General features: G+C 37.2%; 1 protein-coding gene and 1 long non-coding RNA gene across 2 annotated transcripts in view; one reads left to right on the forward strand and one right to left on the reverse strand.

Moving 5' to 3' along the window:
- Nucleotides 1-22,856, reverse strand: part of sowahd (sosondowah ankyrin repeat domain family d) — a 257,121-nt gene that overhangs the window by 134,274 nt on the left and 99,991 nt on the right. The window lies entirely within an intron of this gene.
- LOC132981524 (uncharacterized) overlaps nucleotides 18,762-22,856 on the forward strand; it is an 82,976-nt gene continuing 78,881 nt past the window's right edge. The window contains exon 1 of the long non-coding RNA XR_009674587.1: nucleotides 18,762-19,053. This is a non-coding gene — a long non-coding RNA (uncharacterized LOC132981524). The remainder of the gene's footprint in view (nucleotides 19,054-22,856) is intronic.

Raw genomic sequence — 22,856 nt, forward strand, 5'->3', positions numbered from 1 at the left:
CTTAAAAGTTTCAGTGAGTAGGCACAGATGGCTTAGCGGTTAGGTCGCGCCCAATGTACAGAGGCTATGATAATCCAAACGGGCAAACCAGGTTGGATTCCCCACTCCCATTCCCAGGATTCCTACTCAATCCATTGTCCAATCAGATAAAGACAAAAAGCCTCAAAATCTTTGTTTGTTTTGTGTTGATTGTGGCGCCCCCTGTGGATAAGTGGTAAGTCCTTTTAGATACCTTTTCTGAGATAGTTTTTTGGCCTTTTGCATTTATGAGATAGGACAGCTGAAGAGAGGCAGAAAAGGGTCAAGGTCGTATTCAAACCCACGGCTGCTGGGAAGAGGACTATAGGCTCTGTACATGGGGCGCTCGAAACAAACGCCAGCTTATCCCGCGCCCCTAGATACCTTATAATCTTATTTGTAAGTAGAGATGCACCGATACCAATTTTTTGCAAACCAAGTACAAGTACAAGTACTTACATTTGGGTACTCACCGATACCGAGTACCGTTACGAGTACTTAATAATGCCACTGAATTTCTCTTAATCACTTTAAAAGTAAGTTTTATTTAAATCAGATATGATTCCTTACTTTTTGACTTTACAACTGAAAAACATTCCTGGAATTACATCTGATGCTAAAGCATTGGACGAGCTCACTTTTTGGGTTAACTCCTCAAACGGAGCCAAAACAGACAACGTTTTTTCCAGAAGTGTCCACTGGTGCGCTGTAAGATTGTCGGGGAGTTCATATTCGGAGCCAAATATTCCCAGAGCGCTGCCGCTTCTGCTCGGTGAGAGACTGTAGCATGTAGTACGTGCTATTCCAGCGCGTCTGCACGTCGTGTTGGAGTCTTCTTACGGGCTGGTTGAGCTGCAGCTGAATGTCTTCCAGGCGGGAGAAGGCTAATGCCGAATGCTTAAAATGTCCAACAATTTTACGTCCGACTGACACCGCGTCAGCTACACTCCTCTGAGCCAAAAGTCCTTCGTTAACAGCTAGCTGTAGTGTGTGAGCCACGCACGGAAGGCTGGGGAGTCCAGCATCACTCATACCCTTGATCATGTTCGTTTACGCTGAAATATCTCCACACCGCTGACATCTCGCTTCTCTCTGCCTACCCGCTCAACTGAAAAGAGGCGCACGCCCGCCGTAAAGTGGTATCGGTGCCGTTGTATCCGCATAGTTTTACGAGTACGAGTACTTAAAGGCGGCATCGGACCGATGGCGAATACTGGTATCGGTATCGGGTCATCCCTATTTGTCAGTAATATGTCTCTGCTGTCACTTGAAAGTCAAACATAACACTCACTGGAGGTGTCGGTTTTGGTGTTAAAAAAATACAATAAAAAAGTTGTTTTGGGAGTGTGTTGTTAATTGCCTCGCCTAACATCTATCTGGTGGCCGTGTTTACAGGCTTTAAAAATAACTTTAAAGAAATAGTCAATGTTCACACTGATATTCTTGTTTGTTTTGGACATTATAAAGACACATTGGTTTTAATTTCAGTCAGTTTCATAGCTAATTAAAAACTTCTCACAGGAGCTTTAATGAGAGAAGATGTATGATATCCTACTCTAAATGGTCAGTTCATGAAGTTTGAATGAAAACAAAAACTATAGAACTCATTACATCGTCACATCTTCAAATTGTGTTTGAAATACACGTCATGATGACACAGCAGTTGGATACTCTTGACGTGCTGTTTCATGGGGACTTTAATCTTTGTCCTCCACATTTTCCCTCTATCCCACTGTACAAGCCCAACACAGTTTGGGCAGATGGCTGTTCAACATGAGTCTGGTTCTGCTCCAGGTTTTTGCCTCCTAAAATTATGTTTTTTTCTTGTCTTATTGTTTCTTGTAAATTTGCTGAATGTTAATTCGTGCTCATGATGGATTAACGTTGGGTCTTTGTAAATAATATAACACGTAAGGCCTTTAACCTGCTCTTTTGTTAAGTGTATACTACACAAATAAAAAATGATTGAATTATTGATTGATTGATCTTGTGCTGTATGAACATAGTAAAGCATTTTGCAGCTGCAATGTCTGATTTTCGCCATAAAGATTTTTAAAAGCTCAAAGACTCCCTGCATCTGGGATTAAAAACATTCACAGGAACTCTGACATGGCAAGAGAAAACATCTCAAACACCAAGCCGAGTTTTGAAGGCCCCCCCGGATGTTCCTCTACATGTGTAGGTAATGTTTTATAGGCACCCCATTTCTGAGGCTGTGTGGTCAGAGAATATATTTTACAATACATCTTAATCTAAAAGAGAGTAATGTTTCATCTGAATTATCAGTGAATAGAAATGCTTGACAGTGGTTGATGCACCTTTTACTGATTTACTGATTCCATTGTACTGCTGCCAGTATAGAAGCATATAATAAACATCTATAAACTTGTTAATTAAATGAGTTTATTGCAGGCAATGCTGCTTTAGAAAATGTGAAGGAAACACAAGACAAAAAGATGAGAGAGCTTCATTATTTCAGTGCTTTTGAGCAGCACCTATTTATCACATACTAATTATCATGATTTGCCGCTGCAGACGAGGTATTTCAGTGGCCGTGGACTATTCAATAGACCTCTATTTTCTGAGAACCCCAATTCAAAAAAGGGCTCTAAATTATTCTAATGCAGTCATTTTTTCTCTTCCTTTTAGCAGAAAATGCTATGGTCGCACACTACTATATTTTAATTTGCAGAAGAGGACTAATTCACCTCATCACTTTAAATTCATCACTTAGAATTATATAATGTATAGTCCTGTATTTATGTGCAGCTGCATTCCAAGGTTTGGGAGTACACGTGAGGTCAACACTAAAGGACTAAAGGAAGAAATCTCATCTAATGGTTTGCTTTAGTTCTCAGTTGCATTTTCTCTTTTTCAACCTGTATTCACCCAACACACAAAGCAATATTATGAGGTACCAAACATTTGAGTAGTACTCTCTAATACTTTAACCTGGCTTTTTGACACCTGCCTGTTGAATACCAGTGCAATGCTAAGTGTTACCTGAGCTTGAATTTCACATTTGAAAGGTTAGAACTTAAGCTAAGTGCAAAAGTCTCCGTACTATCAAAAGAGCAGTAGTAGTTGATAGATGAAACAGCAACAGAACATTTAGTTCTGTTTTTCCTATTTCTCATCTGATGCCGCACTAAAAGGAAACCATGACCTTGAAATCTGCTGCTTACTTTGCTTTTAAAACTTCCTTTTCATAGAAACAGGGTTAAAATGATCGTAAGTTCAAGATAAACGAGATTAATCAGTTACAAAGTGAGTATTCATCTTATTGCATCAAACGAGCAAACATGAATAACACCTAACATAACTGAGCAGAGTACAACCACTTATCCATACTATGAATGATGCGATGATTCTGGGACATTTTGAACTATTATAAAGCTGAAATATATGTCCAATGGTGTATTGACAGAAAGAGCGTCTCATTTTTGTGTGTAATTTTTCTGTTTTGATACCCAACTAATCATTTTAGTAATATGTTCTTCCAGTTTCATCTTATTAAATTATACAATTTGCTGTTTTATTAAGTTAAATATGAAAATGGGGGTTTTATCTTTAGGTATTGATGTGTATGACATTGTAAATCAAGTGTCAAACAGCGTAAAAAAAAAAAGAAGATCATACTGTGTTCTTTATGTTCTTCTTAAATGAGGTCTCATGTAGTTTGAGCTTTGATGCTTCATTGTAGCCTCATTGTACTTGTTGCTATTACTGCCCTGATAGCCTGCTGACTGCTCGTGGTGCCTTCAGCTGATTGTTCAGACCCATAAACATCCCAGAACCCACTGAGAAGCCGATTTCAGGCCATGGCGTTTATGCTTACATAAATAGAACAAAAATGTACCCTAAGCGTCTGAAAAACCTTGAGGGCTGTGCTTGTGCTGCTAGTTGCTGCTAAAGTGGTTAATTCCTTTTAGCCATGCAGCAGGAAGCGATACAAACAACAGAGTGGGAACATGGAGTAAGGAACATGCTACTAATTTATCAGAGAATTTAATCAAATGGAACTAAAGTGATTAAACTATATTTCATGTAAGGGGACAAAGTGATTCATTTTGTAACATTTCCTCACTGAATCACCTAATGTATAATTTTAATCAACTCATATGTATCCTCTCTTTTAAATGTGCTCATCCAGAAATAATAGCAGCTATAATTGCTGTGTAATTACTTTGTGATGTAATTAGACCATGATTAGGAAGACATTGTGGGTTTTTATGGAGCCCTGATTTTTTTTCACTGTTTTCCCTGATATTTTATCACTGTGGAAAGACACATGGTGGTATGTCCAAACAGAACAAACACTCCTATCTGAAGCAATTTAAAGCTGAAACCTGCTTTCTGTTTGCTTGCTGATAATCCTGTGAATCAATTTTTTTTTGTTCTTCCAAAACTGCAGCATACCATAATAAAATCCACCCACATGTATTTCAATACAAACTATTATGGACAAGTAGGCCCGAGTAAAACTGGATATTAAATATTAACGAGAACATGTTAGTACGACCGAAATCATTCAATGTAGAATTTCTCAAAGTTGGAATAACACACCTAGATAACAGGGTCGGGGATTAATTTACTTTTGAATGTATATGCCTCAATCTAAGCCTAACTGGCCTCAGCGCTCCAGTCATGCTCTGCTGTCCACGCATGGAGCTTTGACCCTGAGGTTGAAAAGCATGAATAAGTATCATAGCAGAAGTCACATTGACGTCTGCCTTTGGATATCACCATAATCTGGTGGGACAGCTTGCATCACATTTGTACCAAAACTAAAGCTTAAGAGTACAAAAATGTACAGAGCTGTAAAGTTGTCCATGTTTCCAACGTTCAACATAAATCTCACTAACTTGTTAGCAGGGTCAACAGGAATAAGATCAATTAGTAACTAGCTGAAAGGGGGCATATTGCCACCTACTGTAGTGAAGTTGGACATACTTTCATCAATAAATCAATTCCCCTTGGGTGCTAGTACACAGGGACAAGGACAGCAGTCCAATTAAACTGCCGAATCAAGCTATAACGGTAGCTCCATTTAAATGTGCATGTAAATGTAAAATGGGCCAAACTATAATGATTTACTTTCCATATCCATTTGGTCAATATTATCCTTAAGGTAAAGCAATGAAGAAATGCTCTGAGTTCTTCTGTGATAAGTAACACAAAAAATACAATATAGGAAAAAGTATACACACATTTAAAATTAAAAAACAAAACACATTTATTTGTATTCTTTTCTTCTTTTCAAAGAATCTGAATTGATCCTTTAGGGGTCTTTTTTATTCTTCAAGAATACGTGGTAATTTATGTTTAAATGGGCTACTGATATATTGATGAGTTCATACTGACTGCCAGAAAACTTCCCTTCCATGCATTAACTTGTCAGAAACTCGAGTTTGAGACCGACTTATATCTCCACCCCCACTCCTTCTACAATACATCTCAAATACTCTCCTGAGACCCAATTTTCTACCTGTATCCCCGCACTACTCGACTGAGTTATTTCCTCTGTGAGCACAAGTAAGCCATCACAAAGTTCTTTCAATGATGAAACACCCACACATACACAAACCAAAGAGTCCAGAGGGTGTTTTTGATACACTTAAAAAAAATCTATCAGCATTTTGAGCCAAGAGGCATGAACAACTTTATCATTTGATGTTATGCTGATAAGATGAGATTCTGCAGAGAATCCTTGTTTGATTTAAGTCATTGGAAATGCATGGTTACTGAGGAAAATAAAGTGCATGCAGATAGGCTTCATTTAGCATATGACTTTTGGGCAGACTGAAGATTACAAAATTTGAATAGTTGAAATTTGATAGTTAACATGAGACCACATGTTTTCATCTGAATAAACTTTTCATTTTGGCTAGGGTCATAATGCCCAGGCCAACAAAATAATGATGAAAATTTGGGTAAGTATTGAGTATTGGAAAAATATTCATATTCTTGGAGGTTCCATCATTAGCTGCTGCACTCCTCCCTCTGTTTACTCTCACTGGTACAGAAGGAACGAATTACGGTAATTGATTGGCTGCACAGAGTTGGATGGGGCATAAGAGTTATCTACATTTCTGACTGATCTCATTGTTACAACATTTCTCCCTCCTCCTCTCCGTCTCTAAGATTCACAGGAGCCATCCTAATGTATGACCATTGTCTAGAGGTCACTGTGGATGTCCGAGTCATGTGGAGGAGGCTCGTCATGCAGAGCGCTGCATGCTTCAGGGAGTAATCACGAGCCTCCAGCTTCCCCCATCAACATTCTTCGCTGCCCTTAGGCCAACAAACCAGATTTTTCATGTCAGCTGGCATGCACCTTCAACTCATAAGTAGTTGTTTGACTTTCACAAGTCTCACATCATCCGCGCATACACACTCCAAGGCAAGGTTGCCATATCCTTGGTCCATAATTATATGCCAGTTATAAGTGTCCACTTGCGCATGCAGATGGGCCAGGCTCTTAAAAAATCCAGGTAGCTGGTTGAACCTGTCTACATGGACTATTTATCATTCCCTAAGGAGGGAGCCCTCACATCATAAAAATAATTTAAAATATTTATCATTACTTTTGTTCTCAGCTACTCAAGGTGGTAACACACACACCAAACCCTCAAACAACAACAGAGAACTGTAAATAATGACAGCTTTTTAATTCATCGCCTTTGTTGTTTATTCTGCATTAAATATTTTATTATCTGTTTTTAAAAAAAATCACGTTGGCAACCCTACAGAAAAAGATTAAAGCAACAATATGTTTCTTTTCCACCTTGAAAATTGTAGTTTCAAGGGTCGATCTAATAGTACTATTATTTTCAAATGGGGAAAAGGTGTCTCTCCCATGTCCACAGAGCACCCCAGTTGCCCGTTTCCTGCACTATGTAACTTTGGCAGCAGGCCACGGTCATCTTACAAGAAGTGTGAACTTCTTCATGGCACTAGTTCACACAAACACAAACACCTTCAGCTAAAAGTAATTCAGTTAATCTGCCTATGAACTGTTTGATACAATGGATGAAATAAGAGGATGGTGATGGATAAAGCTAAGAAGAGAAAAAAAAAGAGAAACAGATGTGACATAGCGTTATGCTGTATAGTAATCAGTGTCATCATTGTCTCATATTTAGCATCATTAACTGGTGCAGAAAGTCGTCTAACCCAAGTTATGTTTCAGCTTTGCATACAAATTAAAGAAATAAATCCATTGCTTGCCAAAAAGTGGTTGCATCCCTTGTCAATATTTAAGTAAGCTATATGAGTACAACAACTGTACAAACCAATCTTAACTAGCATAAGAGATGACTCTCTCCAATGTAACTATTTAGAAACAGCCTATATCATGGCAACAATATTCAAACAACAGTGCCGCAGATGCCAGCACAGTGAAATTTGTGCAAAATCCAATATTACTTCCATTTTACATTAATTGAGTGTGGTTTTGAAACGCATATCTGAGACTGTCACACATCTGCAATAGCTGCCTTTATGTACACAACCTGTTTATTGTAGATGGTGAGAGGGTTTCTGGTATCTGTGAGCACCAGTTTTGAATGCTGACAGAGAAGTACGGAACATCGCCATATAAACCAGAGAATTTCTGCAAAATAATCCAGCTGTTTCCTGCTTATCATGAAATGTAATACTATGCTTTGCAGCCATTCATTCATGCCTCTGTTTTAATTCTCCTTGTGTCATATTTATAAAGTCTAAGTGGCTATGATGTTTTGTGATTGACTTCCTGTATGATAGGAACAGTGGGGGACGCAGTGAGAGTGTTGTCTTCGCTCATTACAACCGCCATGGCCCAGCTGCAGAGACAGCTGGGGAGTACGTCAACACCTGCTAGAGGAGGGATGGGATATATCACTCCATCGTCAGCCTCCATCCTAGCTTAATTTTAAACTTTATGTTGATAACTCACGAGTGTCACAGTAAATAAACATGTAAACACCTGCAAATGTCAACAGTTCAGACCAATTTGGAGCCTGTTAATTAAAAGATGCCGGTTGCTGCTTTTCTCACATTCTGCTCCAATTGATGACTAAAGGAACGCACAGTTTAAAACCCAAAGGAACAACAGCTATACTTTTATGAAAATTCTGATTGAAAATGTGCTCTGACGGTGAGATTTACAGCTGTCTGTAGGTGTTGTGACACCTGCATTACGAAAGAGCAGACTCTTGGTCCATGAGGCAAATTTTGTCTGCACAGTTGAGATCCAGACTCCAACCCTCACAACCAATCTAACCCTCACACTCATAAGCCCCACAAAATAGTCATTATAGTTCAGCACAGTCAGCAGATTTCTGCAGAACTTTGTTGCTCTGTGTTCGCTGCCAACTTCAGATGTTAACCATTTGCTTCCATTGCTAACATTAAAATGTGGAAATTTGTGACCCCTGCTGTCCTGCATGCAACATACAACATCTTATAAGTGAAATTACTCGTCAAACAGTTTGGACCAGGAACAGCTGAGGATAAAGTTTCACCCTTTTAGGCTATTAGGCTTTGAGAAAATGCAGCTGACAGGATGTAATTACTTAATTTAAGACTGGATTTTATCTAATTATTTTAAGCAATTAGATCTCTCACTCTTTTAACTCATTTGTTTATGGCACAAGATTTTTACAACAGTAGATATGCAGACAGTAGTTATGGTGGAAGGGGGGGCGGGGTCCATATTCAGCTGATATGCAACAATTGCAATATCTTTGGTCGATTCTTATTTCAACTCGGTTGGACCAGCTGATACCAATTTTGTTCCGCACGATTTTTACATGCAGCACTCCACCAGAGACAGAGAGAGAGAAAGAGAGACAGCACATACATACGGGCAGCACAGATGCGTTGATCTACCCTGGGCAGAGAGGTACAAATTCTGGGAAACAGTGTGTGTTTATCCTCCTGTATATCAAACCTTTTTATTCTCTGCCTCCCGTCTACACTGCCAACATGTTAGCTTGTTATGTGTTACGTCATCCGTTAGTGTATGTGTTGCTGTGGGCACTGCATGAAATGACTCATGTTGGAGCCTTGGATCGGCACAAAATTAGTTATATTTGTGAGGATCAGCAGAAACCAGCTGAACTGTATCCGTGCACCTTTATTATGAAGCAAAAGTCTCGGAAATAATCACAGGGCCGCTGAGTTTTTGAAATAGAAATAGATTAGAGACAACTTTATTGTCTTTTTTTGGCATTCAAGGGGCAAAATATGTCTGTGCTCTTTGCGTGCATAAATCTGTTTTAAAAAGGTTACATACGAAACATGTCACTTCACATCAAGATAAACCACATTTAAACATGTCAAAAACGGGTGAAAACAGGGAAGACATAAGGTCACAAATATATTCTTTCTATTATTATATACTCTCTTTATTTTTGCATGTATGTGTTTTTGTGTTAGTAATTTACACAGAAAGATATTCCGAAGATCACCATACACATCCTTTAATCAGCAGGACTCTAACAGTTCTTAATAAATAAGGTTTTATTACTGTGACAAATGGAAGCCATAAATGCAACGCCCCAATTATCAGCTCAGGTGTCATCAGCTCAGGTGGTTTGAATATAAGCTATGGATTTAAATATGGAACAGGTGCAGGTAAAATCAATCGTGGCCTTCCATTTGGTTTTCTGGGTCATGCCTGGTGTGACTAGGATGAGGAAATATTTTCCCCCCAAGTGCAGCTGAGTTTTTATAGAAGGAGAAGCTCTATAAACTGATCCGGAGCAGACTTTGGCCTCTGCTTCATGATGTTACTATACAGGACACATATCATCTCTGGTGCATCATTACTATACTCCTTCATGTAATATGGACTATCTGAAGGCTAGTTTAATGCCAAACACTTGTTATCCTGAGAAGTTTCTTTTTAGTTGCATCACTCCTGATCTTACTTTGGAGCACAGTGCATGCTGTTTTTTGATACGGTCAGATCACCTTTGACAGATATCTCAACCTCTTTATCCCCCGTAATGAACAGAAATAAAGCTTGATCAATTTTAAATAGAGATTTGTTCGCTATAAGTAATTAGGAGGCGACACCCGCAGAACTCATAAAACATACTACAATGGTGGTAACCATAGAAACCTGGTGGCCGGAGTGGTCTTCTGGGAGACTTGCCTTAATAATACACTGGCCTAGCACAGAAGGCAAACATAATATCAGTCTGTAGAAATGCCAGTCAATGATTAGATATGACTGCGTTCCCTTTGACAGGCACATGTGCTGCTTGAAATGAATTGACCATGGGGGTTTGGAACAGGTGAAGTCATATTACCTGGACTGCATTCACTTTATGAACATGCAAATGTATTGTGAAACCAATCTGTTCAGGAAGTAAGAGTTCAAATTAGAAACCAGAATTGGGATTATTATAAAAGTCCTATTTTCATCATAGTGGCTATAAACACAATTTATCTGTGTAAAAATTGCTGCAGGACATTAAGTGGTAGGCAGTTGGTGATTTAAGTGACAGAATTTAGAGAATAATTTTTATAAGCCTTAATCCTCATTTATTTCATTTAGAAAACCGCACACATTTCAACAAATGTCTGTTATTGCTTTGAGCTGGATTTTAAACTCTCTATAGATGGACAGGTGTTTAATTCAACTTTATGTTGTTGAAACAAGTGCAACAGCTTTTATTGCAAGATGGTATTTGTGCTAATATTGTCTGTGTTTATATGATGCGAGAATCTAGGCATATGACCTGTATAGGTCTAAAGATTTATTTAAGTTTAAATTTGTGTTATTTTTGAATGATCTCATAGAGGGTTTTGTATAATATATAAGAAAGCAGTAAGTGTGAAAGATCATTTCAAATATCTTATATCGCTTCCAGTAATTACTTAAAATGAATTAACCTTAAATTGATGAGTGGATGGACTTATAGTGTATATAATGCGGTATACATTCCTTTGTATATTTTGGCATTTCTCAATTGATTGAATTGTAATCTTTTAAACATCTGGTAATGATACTTCTTAGGTTTCTCACAGTTGCCTTAACTTGTGACAAAGATTTAGAGTCATTTCCTTTTCTTTTTGTTGTTCAAGTGATGAATTGCCTCACAAACCTGAAAGCTGAGTTTTCTTTTGACATTAGGTAGTTTCAGGTCATTATTGCAGAAATGTATATGGTATTAATGAAATGTTTGATGAAATGTTATTAATAATCCTTGATCAATGATGCCTTTGTCTCTCTGCACACAGAATGTATTGACAATGTGAAATTAATTTGAAAATGTAAGATATTCTTTTACCAACAATAGATACTGATCAAGGATTTGATTTGCTAATGCAATTTTGCCCATTTAAAGGGCTCATAAGGATGTCTTCAGCCATAGCCTTCTCAAGAGCTCACTGATTTGAATTTGAAAGCCGCTCCGTGTTACTGCTACACTCTGGAAATGATTGTCATTATGTGTCTTTGTGCAAAGTAACATCAGTTCTCTACGTAAATCTCGGGTGCATGCTCTCTAAGTTGTTACACATTAGCATTGGAGTAGTTCAATTTTAGCTTGATGCTATAAGAAGCCAAGCCGGGTGAAAAGACACTTAAATTTTTCCAATTCCACACAACTGTGGGTAAGAGAAATCATCCAGCTTTACTTGCTGATTAGCTCTGAGTAGTACTTGGTATTGAACAGCATTGCCTGGAAAAGGACAAGCACATTTTTATGTCTTTATTGGTCCTTAAGTAAAACCTGATAATCTCTTTTATTGCGAAACCAGACTTGTATAAAAGGAAACGATCATTAAAATGATTGCCTTTTTAGACAAAAAACCTTTTACGATTGAAGTGACCATCATGAGTTAGCATTTGATAATGAGAGTGGATTATGACAACTTTAAATACATTGTAATATACGTATTTCAAATGATGACTACACTATTCAACAGAACCAGATGGACCTATGGATGCTCTCCTATCAGCCAAGCTAGAGAAGATAGTCTTTGCACAGCAGAGACAATGACTTTTGAGATATTCAATTCAGGTGATACAGAAAATTAAATTGATGGTGCCATATCCTTGGACGACCCCCAACCAAATAATTTTTCAGAGTAAGTAAAGTTATCAACTAAAATAAAACAAGGCTAATCTTAAAACCACCTGTTCCTGTTTTTGGATTTCTATTTGTTTCAGAACTGCAGCACAGGCTTGTTAATTTACCATCTCTCTCTTTTACATGATGCATGTGTACATCACCTGACAACCACAGGAAAAGCACATGATATAATGATGAACTACAAGTATTGGACACTTGTCTCTTTTAGAAGTCTGTCTTTTGTTCCCTAAAGGTCCAGCTGAGAGTCTAATCGCATTAATCCAATCGCCTCCTTTCTATGTCAGGTGGAATTCAGTAGAAGTACAACCTGAGCTTGCTCCTCGTCTGTTTGTACCTACAGTTGAAAAGGGTTAGGGTTAGGGTTAGGGTTAGGAGGCTGAAGTCCTCAAAGCGTTCAAGTCTGACCTGAGGCTGCTTTCCCTGATTTCCAACTCTATCCACTGTCCTGTGTATCTAAAAGAGCCCCCCCCCCCCCACACACCAAAAAAAACACCAAAAAAGCAACTGATTTGGTGACTGACTGGTTCTAAGCTTCTTCCGGTTCATTTTTACAACAGTTTGGGCTGAGAGGTATCCCAAGGTAAGAGGCACAACAGTAAATTACCACTTCAGCTTTTTGACCCAGCAAGCAGAAACAGAAATAAAAAATGAATTACAAATCTATAAATTATTAAAATGATCTCTGAACAAAAAGCTCATATCTTCTTACAGTCCCATAGTAAGTGTGAAAAGGAGTCACTGCTGCCACAGACACAGGTCAACAAGACTGTCAGCTGTTTTAGAGAGTCTGATTAGAATTATGATACATTTGTATTGCCCTTTTTGTGGATTACAGTAAATTAAAAACTACACCAAGCTGCAGAAGGATGTCCCTCGTCCCATAGGTTATACACTTAATGACAGACTGTAATTTTTGCACACAGACGCCCTTTTTGAACATTTGTCCGGTTGGCTTTTTATTTATTCTTGGGTCTCAGTTATTTAAAAGGAATTTAATAAAGAGGGCACGTAAATCTTTCAAAGAGAAGAGTGGCAATCTAAATATTTTAGCTATACTTACCAGACACAAAGGGATAGTCAACCATTTATTAGTGTAACCTTTGATGGTCTTAATAACATTGGGTTTAGTTAAACTTAATATTTGAACGATGGCTTTATTAATGTCTGAGTATTTCATGCGATTTCTTTAAAAAAATATGGGTTCACAAAAAAATCCCGGAAAAATTCAGAGACAAGTGATCATGTTATCAAACTTTTTCAAGTAAATGTACAAAATAAAAATTGTGTTATCTAGTATGGTGAGAAACAGGTTATAATCTTTGAACGTTCTTGAACATATATTGGTAAATGGATTTATAACTGCAGTACTGACAACATTTGCATAAAGCAGCTGCAGAAAAATAGTATAACCAAGGCATGAGAAGCTTCAGTTTCGACATGAGCATTGGACCTCAATCGGTGCAGTTACAGGAGGGACGCATGGACAGCGGACCTCTCTCTCTCTGTCTCTCTCTGTCTGTCTCGTTCACTGTCTCTGTCTCTTTAAGCTCTCTTTTAGCTCATTAAGGCACTATATGTTTCTTCATGAAAGCAGCTCAAAATTTGGGTAAACTTGTTGTTGTTTGGGACTATTTTAATTGGCAGATTAATACACATTTAGTGACCGGTACTGGCGACACCAGAATGCTCATGCTCGAGTCAAAATACAGGATACTAAACATGTTTTAAAGAGCTTGTTGGCAACAACGGAGCTCTGTTGCACAAAGGGAAGCTACAACAAATTGTTTTACATTAGAAAAAGGAGAATCACTAATCATAGCAAAATTGACATACACATTCAAATCAAACGCATCCAAAAAGTAAAAGACAAAAATCCAAATCATTTAAAATCGTAATAACCACAGAAAAGAATCTGTGGATTTACAAACTACTTCAGCTGAGAGAGCAAAAACAACTGTAGCAGTGACAGATTTTTGAAATGCAGATTCTCCGAATGTTACTTTATAAAAGCGCCACAAAACTATCGCTAGCTTGCAGCTGCCTGCAAGATGTAGCTAATGTTTGCCTAGGGAACACAGTACATGACGAAAATAGATGACTTTTACTTAAAATCGCTCACTTAAGCCGTTGTCACATATGCACTCCGGATAATATCTAGATAATTGCAGGAGGACCGCTCCGGAGATTCTCCCGACCTAGGAGTTCACATATGCTCCTCACAGCGGGGGACTTTCCCTGTCAGAGGGGAGGGGGTGCGGGGGATTTCAGACATCAGCTCACTCGGACTTCCTGCGGATAAAATACTAGGTCTGGCCTGAGAATCTCTGGGTAAAATCCATGCGAAAAATGTGGCTTTTTGCGTTCACACATAGCCTAAAGTCCCTCCGGGTAGCCAAATCTCCGGAGTTTTTCAGGAGATTTCCGTATGTGTGAAAAGGGTTTTACAGTGTTAATCACACTCACTCAGAAAGTCCTCCAAATTCCTCAGAGTCCTTGCTCTCCTCCATCCTTGGAACAGCTCAACATAACTCAACTTTGGCATCCTCATAGCTGGAACCAGCTGCAGTCATCCATTCTCCTGTATTTCCTAACAATAGAAAAAGTGATGTGGCTCATAATCACTCATATGCTAAATACTATTGTATTTCAATTAATCAATTTTCAAATAAACTTCTAGACTTTAAACTGCAAGAGAAATGCATGTTTATGTTGTTCAACGTATGCAAAGAGACAAGTGACATCACAAACCCACTAATCCATTTGCACATCAAGTAGCAATGGTCAGCAGGCAAATTTCTAAATTGTTGTATTTTAAAATGAATGAAAAAACAAGCCAGCTAAATGTCTCTATATGTAATTTTTTTTATTTTAACTCGGTACATATTTTTACCTGCTAGAGCCATCTCCTGCCACCATTACTTTAACCCCTGATAATGTACTAAAGAGGAGTCCTAGTAAATTAATTAATTAATAAATTACAAAAGAATTGTCCCTCTTATGCTATTGGATTTTTTAAGTTCAGGCAGTCCATTAAATACTTCAAGAGTCACTGTTACACAACAGATGAATAAAAAGACGAAAGAATATAACTGAAAGACAACTTGTTCATCACAGGACGTGACCAGTTCCATCTTACCATATTAGAGGATTAGAGGGTTTGGACATAAACGGAAACAAAAGTTACAGTAATGGTTTCAATATAGTTTCAAAATTACAATGCACATTAAAAATGAATTCCAAAAAAATAGCACAGAAAATGAACAAATAACAGATTAATGTGTGCCCAGCTCTGGTAATTATATTATTAATCCACACTTTATTACAATAGCCTAAATGAATACGAACTTTCACAGTTTAAGGCAATGGATAGTAGAAATTCAGCCTGATACATGTTGTATCGATTTGTATAAATAGGGCTTAAGTATGCTTCGATGAATTACTGTGTAATTCTCCTACACAGTTAAAAGACAAAGATTGGCAATAACTGTTTTTATATTCTTATAGTTATAAAATGTCTAACAATAACCCTTCATTTAAATTCAATCCCAACTTTAAGATTTCGTATCAAAACCTTAAACGGGTAATGTGAATAAACCTTATTTTGTATAAAATAATGTCACTGCTTGTTATAAAAGATTATGTCAAAGAGTGCTGCAGGTAAATACTCATATTAGTTAAACCATTTCAATATGCATTTTAACTTTCAGAGAGGACGCAACAATTAACGATAACTGCTTGCTAACATCACAGGCTGGGACTACGGAGCTAATGCAGCATCCTTGCTAGCTTACTTACACTGATCGTCAAACTGACCAAAACTATATAAAGAAGAATTCCTAATACATTTCCAATGACGGATATGTTTACAAACTAAGTGTACCTCATCAGTCAGAAGGTTGACAATCAGAAAAGTACCTTATTTCCGTCGATTTGGAAAACACACCATGTATTTGACTGGTCCTCATAGGTACCCCTTACTTGAAGCTTTTGTGTGTGGAAACATGTCGATGCTCTATAAAAAACAGTCTATTTGTAGATTCACAAATGGGTTTTTCTTTCATACAAGGCACTGCTTTTTAATGAGACTAAGGGGGCTCTTGTTGAAAAAAAGGAGGTGAGAAAGAGTCTCTGAAATGCAGCAGGCAGTAGTGCTCCTCATTTTTTGCCGGAGTGCAATGAATGGGTTGCTTATCTCTGGCATGTTCACACACACACACACACACACACACACACGCACACACACACACACACACACACACACACACACACACACACACACACACACACACACACACACACACACACAATCATTTGAGGCTACAAAAACCCTAAAGATATATGTACATTCCACAGTCTTGACTCATTTTAAATTAGCTTGAAATTTACATGGGTGAACCAGGTTTTTTGTTTCCTTAAAACAGAGAAAATGTTTACGAAACATGCCCTCATAGATGCCACGCCAAGCCAAGGTGATGTAGCATTATTGGAGAGGCCTGTGCAACAGACATATTCAGCTTTCCTGCTCAGGGGCTGTTAATATGGAGCCTGTTCCAAAACTGATAAACTCTGTCCACTGGTAATGTTTACACCAGGCTTAAGCCTTGACATATGTTTTGGAAATGAACATCTGCCCAGGCTAGCGATAATCCTATAGGCAGTCCATTTAACACCCTAGGTTCAAAGATAAGATATACAGTATCCCCTCTCAGCCCCTATCATCTTGAAACTGATTTCCAATAACGCATGGGTCTGAACTCTTAAGCTGTCTCGGCTAATGCTACTTATCTGGTCTAAAACATTAAGCAAGGTCTTTTCAAAGGTTTAATTCACACAGACTATCCCATTGAAAGCTTTAATCATTTAACTTAGTGTCAGAGGCAGTGTCCCCTTTTATCTGCAAATCCAGGAGATGGATTGTAAGAGAGGGATGAGGGCAAGCACACATTTTGGGTACAGTTTATCACTTCTCTCAAATCTCTGGATTTCACAGAATAATAATAGTCAGTGTTTTTCATTCTGTCATATTTTATGTGCCCTTACACTGTAAATCTGCCACTAACTCAATGATCATCATTTACTGCGCATACCGTCACACTAAATTGTTCTTGTGGCTGACCTCACATTGTTTATGTGTTGACATAAAGACACCAGCTGCTGGGAAATGTGGACATAATTTACATTTTTATAATTTTACTTGCGCTGCCACTCAAGACGAAGCACCCATTAGGCGGCAGGTATACTTGTCAGGTTTTATTTTTGTCTGCATGAAATCACAATGCAAGCTTTAATTATTCTTGGGTGATTTGATCGTTAAGAAGATGAATTCTTTTGAGCCCTACAAAAGTCTTGAAGTCTGAAAATACATATATGAGAAAATAAAGGCAAACTTTGAGTAGTAGTATGATCCAGAGCCATGGTATGTTTAAAGTAATAATATTATGACTGCTATATCCTCCTCTGGATACAGGCATACTATAGGTTTGGTTCATGGCTCTGACATTTACATGTGGAGTTGAGAAATGCTAAAACATGAAGGCATTCGTGAACAAGATTATTAACAGCAGGTGGTAAAAGGATTGGGGACAGCAGGGAGAGAGGTATCACTTGTTGACAAGGAGCTTCTTTATCTGTAGATGACAAAATGTTGCTGGGTGTCCAGCATTTATCAGTGTCACAACAGTTCCATGCTGATGCCACTTAAATAACAAAACACATAAGTGCATCCATTTAAAATAATGAACATCATGCCTTGCAAATAAGAAAACATTTGCATACAGCCATCATTATCTAGCACTCAAAACAGAGAACAATATGTGTGGGTAATAATTAATCTTAGACTAATACAAAAAATGTGGGGATTGGGTCCATGATGCAGTTAGTCAACAGAAATACAGTTCAATATTAAGTGTATTATTGTTGTTGGAAAATGCAAAATAAAATATTATTTAAAAAAAAGAAATAAAAGAATTGCAATTAAATAGACACTTGCACTTTACTTGATTATTAAATTTTTCTTTTGTACTTATACTCCAGACATTTCATGAAATGTACACTTTTTACTTCAGAACCTTCATGTTAGACTTTGTCATAATTTACTTTTCAAAATAAGATCATCAAACTCCTATATGATCGCTATGATGTTTTTTTTTTTCTACTGTATGTTTATAAAGTTTTTAAAATAGGATTCACTATAAAGTAACTTCCAATATTAAAATATGTACTCATTTGGATCATTCTGCATAGTGAGTAAATTTACTTTTGCTACTTTGAGTATATTTTAAAAACCCCATATGTTGCGGTGGCCACTTGTGTTACATTTTAAACCAAAACTTTGATTATTAATTATAAAAAGAGTATTTCTTTTACTCTGTGGTTGTATAGGCTGTTACTACTGTTAATGCAAAAATATTTGACTACTTCCATAGCAACAGACCTTGACCAGTTGTAAAGCCCCCTTGAACCTGAGTAAGACAGATATTTGTGTAATTTTAACGATATCCTTATCCAAATCATTTTACCCGATTTATCCGATTACTTTTTCTCTTCCCCGGTTTTCTAAAAGGGTTTCTGAAATGAGTGAAATAGCGCCCCCTGACATGGTGTGGTCAAACATGTCACTGCAAGTACGTCTAGTCTACCAAAGAGTTGAATAGTTATACATGCATAACTGTAAAGCCAGTTATACTTTAAACCCCCCAACAAAAAGGAGTAAACTTAAAATAATATATTGAGAGAGAGTTAGCTTGTTCCTAAAGATAGGTCTGAGCAAATGTGTTTTGATAGGAAAAGTTATCTAATTATCTAGCTCGCAGCAATGGAGGGAGGAGTAGACAAGTCAACTAGCAACAAAAAATGCTGTATTGGATATCTGCTGCTGTGGTAATTTAACATGGATTTTGAGGACTTAAAATCCCCAAAAGTAAGAAGAAAGAGCTTCAATATGGTGAGTTAAGAACACCCTTTTGACTTTGTCTTTGCTTGTTTCTTTCTTTTCTGCTTACATTTCTCAGTGGCTGTATGCTAACTCATTGCTTTGTGGCTATTAACATTATGGAGGCTATATTGTGGTTTGTGTGCATCAAGCCCCTGTGCTGCAAGTTGCAGACTGAATAATTGGAGCATAGAACTTGCATTCATGTTGCATTATTGGTTCTTCAGTCAACTGTTCTGCCAGTCACTTGTGTGAATATCTTAATCTTTTTTTGTATTCAAGCTGTATTGTGTGGCATGAGTCATGATTATTGTTGAAGGCCTTGAGGGGCTTTCTTATGTAATTAGAGCTCATAGTTAACTGTGTAGGCTAAGTCGTGAGATGTTTATTCTTAATTGAGTCAACACATTTTAAAATCTGCCAGTAAGTCTGTTTTTAAAGTTTAATCTTTTTAGAGGATAATTGAAAATATGTAAAATGAAAAGACTGAGACAATTTCTGTGGGTTTCAATAGTTTTCACACTTCAATCTGAAATAATTGATTGTGAAGACAGAAAGCCCACAAACTGTTCTTTGTTGTCATCAGGTTATAAGAGTAATCATCCAGAAGCACTCTCTTTAATTTTTTAAATAGACTGTTTTCAGTGTCCTTGCATCTGTAACTTAAATGTATTTCTTCAATACATTAAGCTGTATTTGAATTTTGTCTCTGAAGTGTTTTGTCTGGTGGAAGTTTTTGCCTGTCTAATATATAAAATAAAAATGTTTATCCTTCTATCGCATTGTTTGGGATCACATCATACAATGCTGTTATTCAGGTACGTAAAGCATGTATGATCACTTATTTGATCTATTTTTATTACATCAAAGACCTGTAAAAGTGCTTGTATAATAGCCTATATTTTCTAGGTCTTCATTATTCACAGCCCACTTCACTGTGATTTACCATCTCAGAAATATATTCATACCTGGCTTCTTTCTGTACTTTTTATGATTTGAACAGAGTTGAGAGTCAAGTTGAAATTTTCTATATTCATGAGACCAAAATAATAGTCTATTGCAGAGTGAGCCTGTGGGGGAAAATGGGAGAGAATAACATAACAAATCCAGACAGAGCAAGCCACATAGCTGCGCCACCACCACTTCCAATCTGTAGCCGGAGATGAGTATCAGCCTGGTCAAAGAGCCGTCCTGTGTGCCGGAGCCGTCCTTGGAACTATTTAATCACAACATGGAACTGTGTGGCAAATTGCTGCTTCCTTATTGGCCCTCGCTTGACAGCCATGACCATATGGTGGGAAGTGATATACCTACCTGCTATCTTCCTGTGAGTGATGTCTCCAGTAAAAATGATTACTTCATTTAACCACGCATTATTCGGTTGGCTAGGGGTTGGAGCAAAATAAAAATTTATTAGGCCATCGGGTGGTAAAGCACAGCACACCACAGCTGAGCCTCTGGAGTGTGACTGCTTCAAATGTGAATATTTTGTTCAAATATATGAGTTAATCCAATTTTGAAACACAATATATTTATAAATATATTCATATATACTGTATATATATATTTCCTAGAACATAACAATACAAATGTGATTAGAAATCATTTGACTCTTTTAGTTTCAGTGATTTTTGTGGATGATTTTCTTGTTTTTGATGCAAGCTCATACACACATACTGTAGGGGCCAGAGGTTATATTTAGGGCCATTTTTGCCTTAACCGTATAGGACAGCTGAAAACAGCGATAGGGAATGTTGGGAGGACAGAGTTTGGGATATGCAGTAAAGGGCAGAGGTTGGATTAGAACTCTGTGACAACGACTACAGCCTCTGTACATGATGGGGCACGTGACATAACCGCAAGGCTACCTGGGCTTTAATGAGGTTTAATAAGAGACTAGCAGTTAATAAGTCAGATAAAGGACAAAAAGCAGCATAAACACTCAATTCTTCCTTATTCTTAGCATCTCTAATTCACAAGAAGCAATCACAAATGGTAATAATTATTTAACGATAACACTTTATTTCTTCCCTTTCTACTGTAAATGCATTTCTAGACAGATAAAGCCCTATGAAATGGGTTTACATTTTTTCCAGGTTCTGTTTATTTTTACCCAACTTCCATGTTGCCCATTAAACATTTTCTGATTTCTGTGTTTTCTGATTTAAGTTAATATAGTCAACAGAGATGTTTAGCTGCTTTTGTATCAGGGTGGTATGATGGTCATAGTTGAGAAACAAAAGTTCTTGGCTGTATCCGAATTGCCAAGTACCTACTCAATCTTTCAGTAGGCAGTAGACAGTACCTACTATCCGTGATGTATACTGTTTAGTACCTACTATTCAGTAGGCGCACACAGTAGGCAGATATTTGTTCCTACTTCGTCTGATTCATTCAGTATGGAAGTGGCGTCATTTACGTTTCCCGAACCGGCCGCATCCATTTTTTTTTGTTTAGCTTTATTCAAGAAGAGTAATGCGCATATACAGTCAGGTAAACAAAAAACAATATCACAATATAAATCAAGTAAAAGACAGATTAAATAACTAAATAACATACAGCACATAAAGGAAAGAACAAATGAAAGACAGTAATATAGAGAATATAAAATAAACCAATAAAGACACATTTAAATAGTGAAATCATTATTTAAATAGAGGGAGAAAGGTTTTATAATAATGCAGACATTTCTTATATTTTCTGTTGTTAATTAAAAGTAGTGATTTCAGTCAGGACTTTAACTCTAGATTAAAAATTTATTCAATTAATCCACGCTTGTTTGTTTTGATTTGGAGGCGGACGTGACGTGACGATTTACGTTTAATTTCGCACAGCATTGTGGGTGGTAAAATACAATTCATTTCCTGAAAGCACGCATCCGATCCATACTGCATAAAACCCGGGAAGTTAGTATCCATACTGAAATGTTCAGTGTACTGAGGTGGACCCAAAAAATGCATACTGAATGACCATGAAAGTTCAGTATACTGAAACTCCATACTGAATAGTACGCACTGCCTACTGAAATGTGACAATTCGGGAAAGGGCCCAGGTCGAGGTGGAAAAACACAACTCAGTGGTGAGGATATGTGACTCCAAACTGATACCAAACAATTCATTGACTGTGAAAAGGGTCAAGTCCCCCTTTATTCTGTGTTTTATAGGTGATTAAATGTTTTATTGTATTATAATTATTTTTTAATCTGGTCTATATACGGTCCATATAGGAAGCAATTTAAAATACAATAAATTATTAATGACATTATACAATATAGTATGAGATGAATAATGTAGTTTCAAGTATTTATTGATGTATTTTCCAAACACAATAGCTCTTGGCGTCACCTTTACAGCAAGTAGATGTTGTCTAAAGAGGTTTTGAATAAAGATTTACTAAAACACAATTGTTATGATTATGATGAGTATGTATTTGTAGTGAAAATGATAATTGTTAAAAAAACCATAAACAAAGTTCTTTATTATTATTCTAAGTAGTGTAAAAGTAAAGTGTTTGAACTCTTCACAACCATTGTCATCTAACGTAAATCGGTTAGAAATCCCTGATTAAATCTGACCAATAATAATAAATGGTGTCATAAAGGGCGACTATGAATACAAACACAGTGCCTTCATAGGGTCGGTTCCACAATGGCAAGAGAGAATTGAGCAAGTGTCCTGTTTAGTGATATTTGCGAGACAATTGTACAGTGATACGGAAATTACATTTACATACCCCACGTCTCATGGAAGAATTGCAGCACAGATATGTGGCATTTAGGTAAATGTCACCCAAAGGGATAAACAATCCCAGAGTT

The sequence above is a fragment of the Labrus mixtus genome, chromosome 10 (genome assembly GCF_963584025.1).
Source record: "Labrus mixtus chromosome 10, fLabMix1.1, whole genome shotgun sequence".
NCBI lineage: Eukaryota > Metazoa > Chordata > Actinopteri > Labriformes > Labridae > Labrus > Labrus mixtus.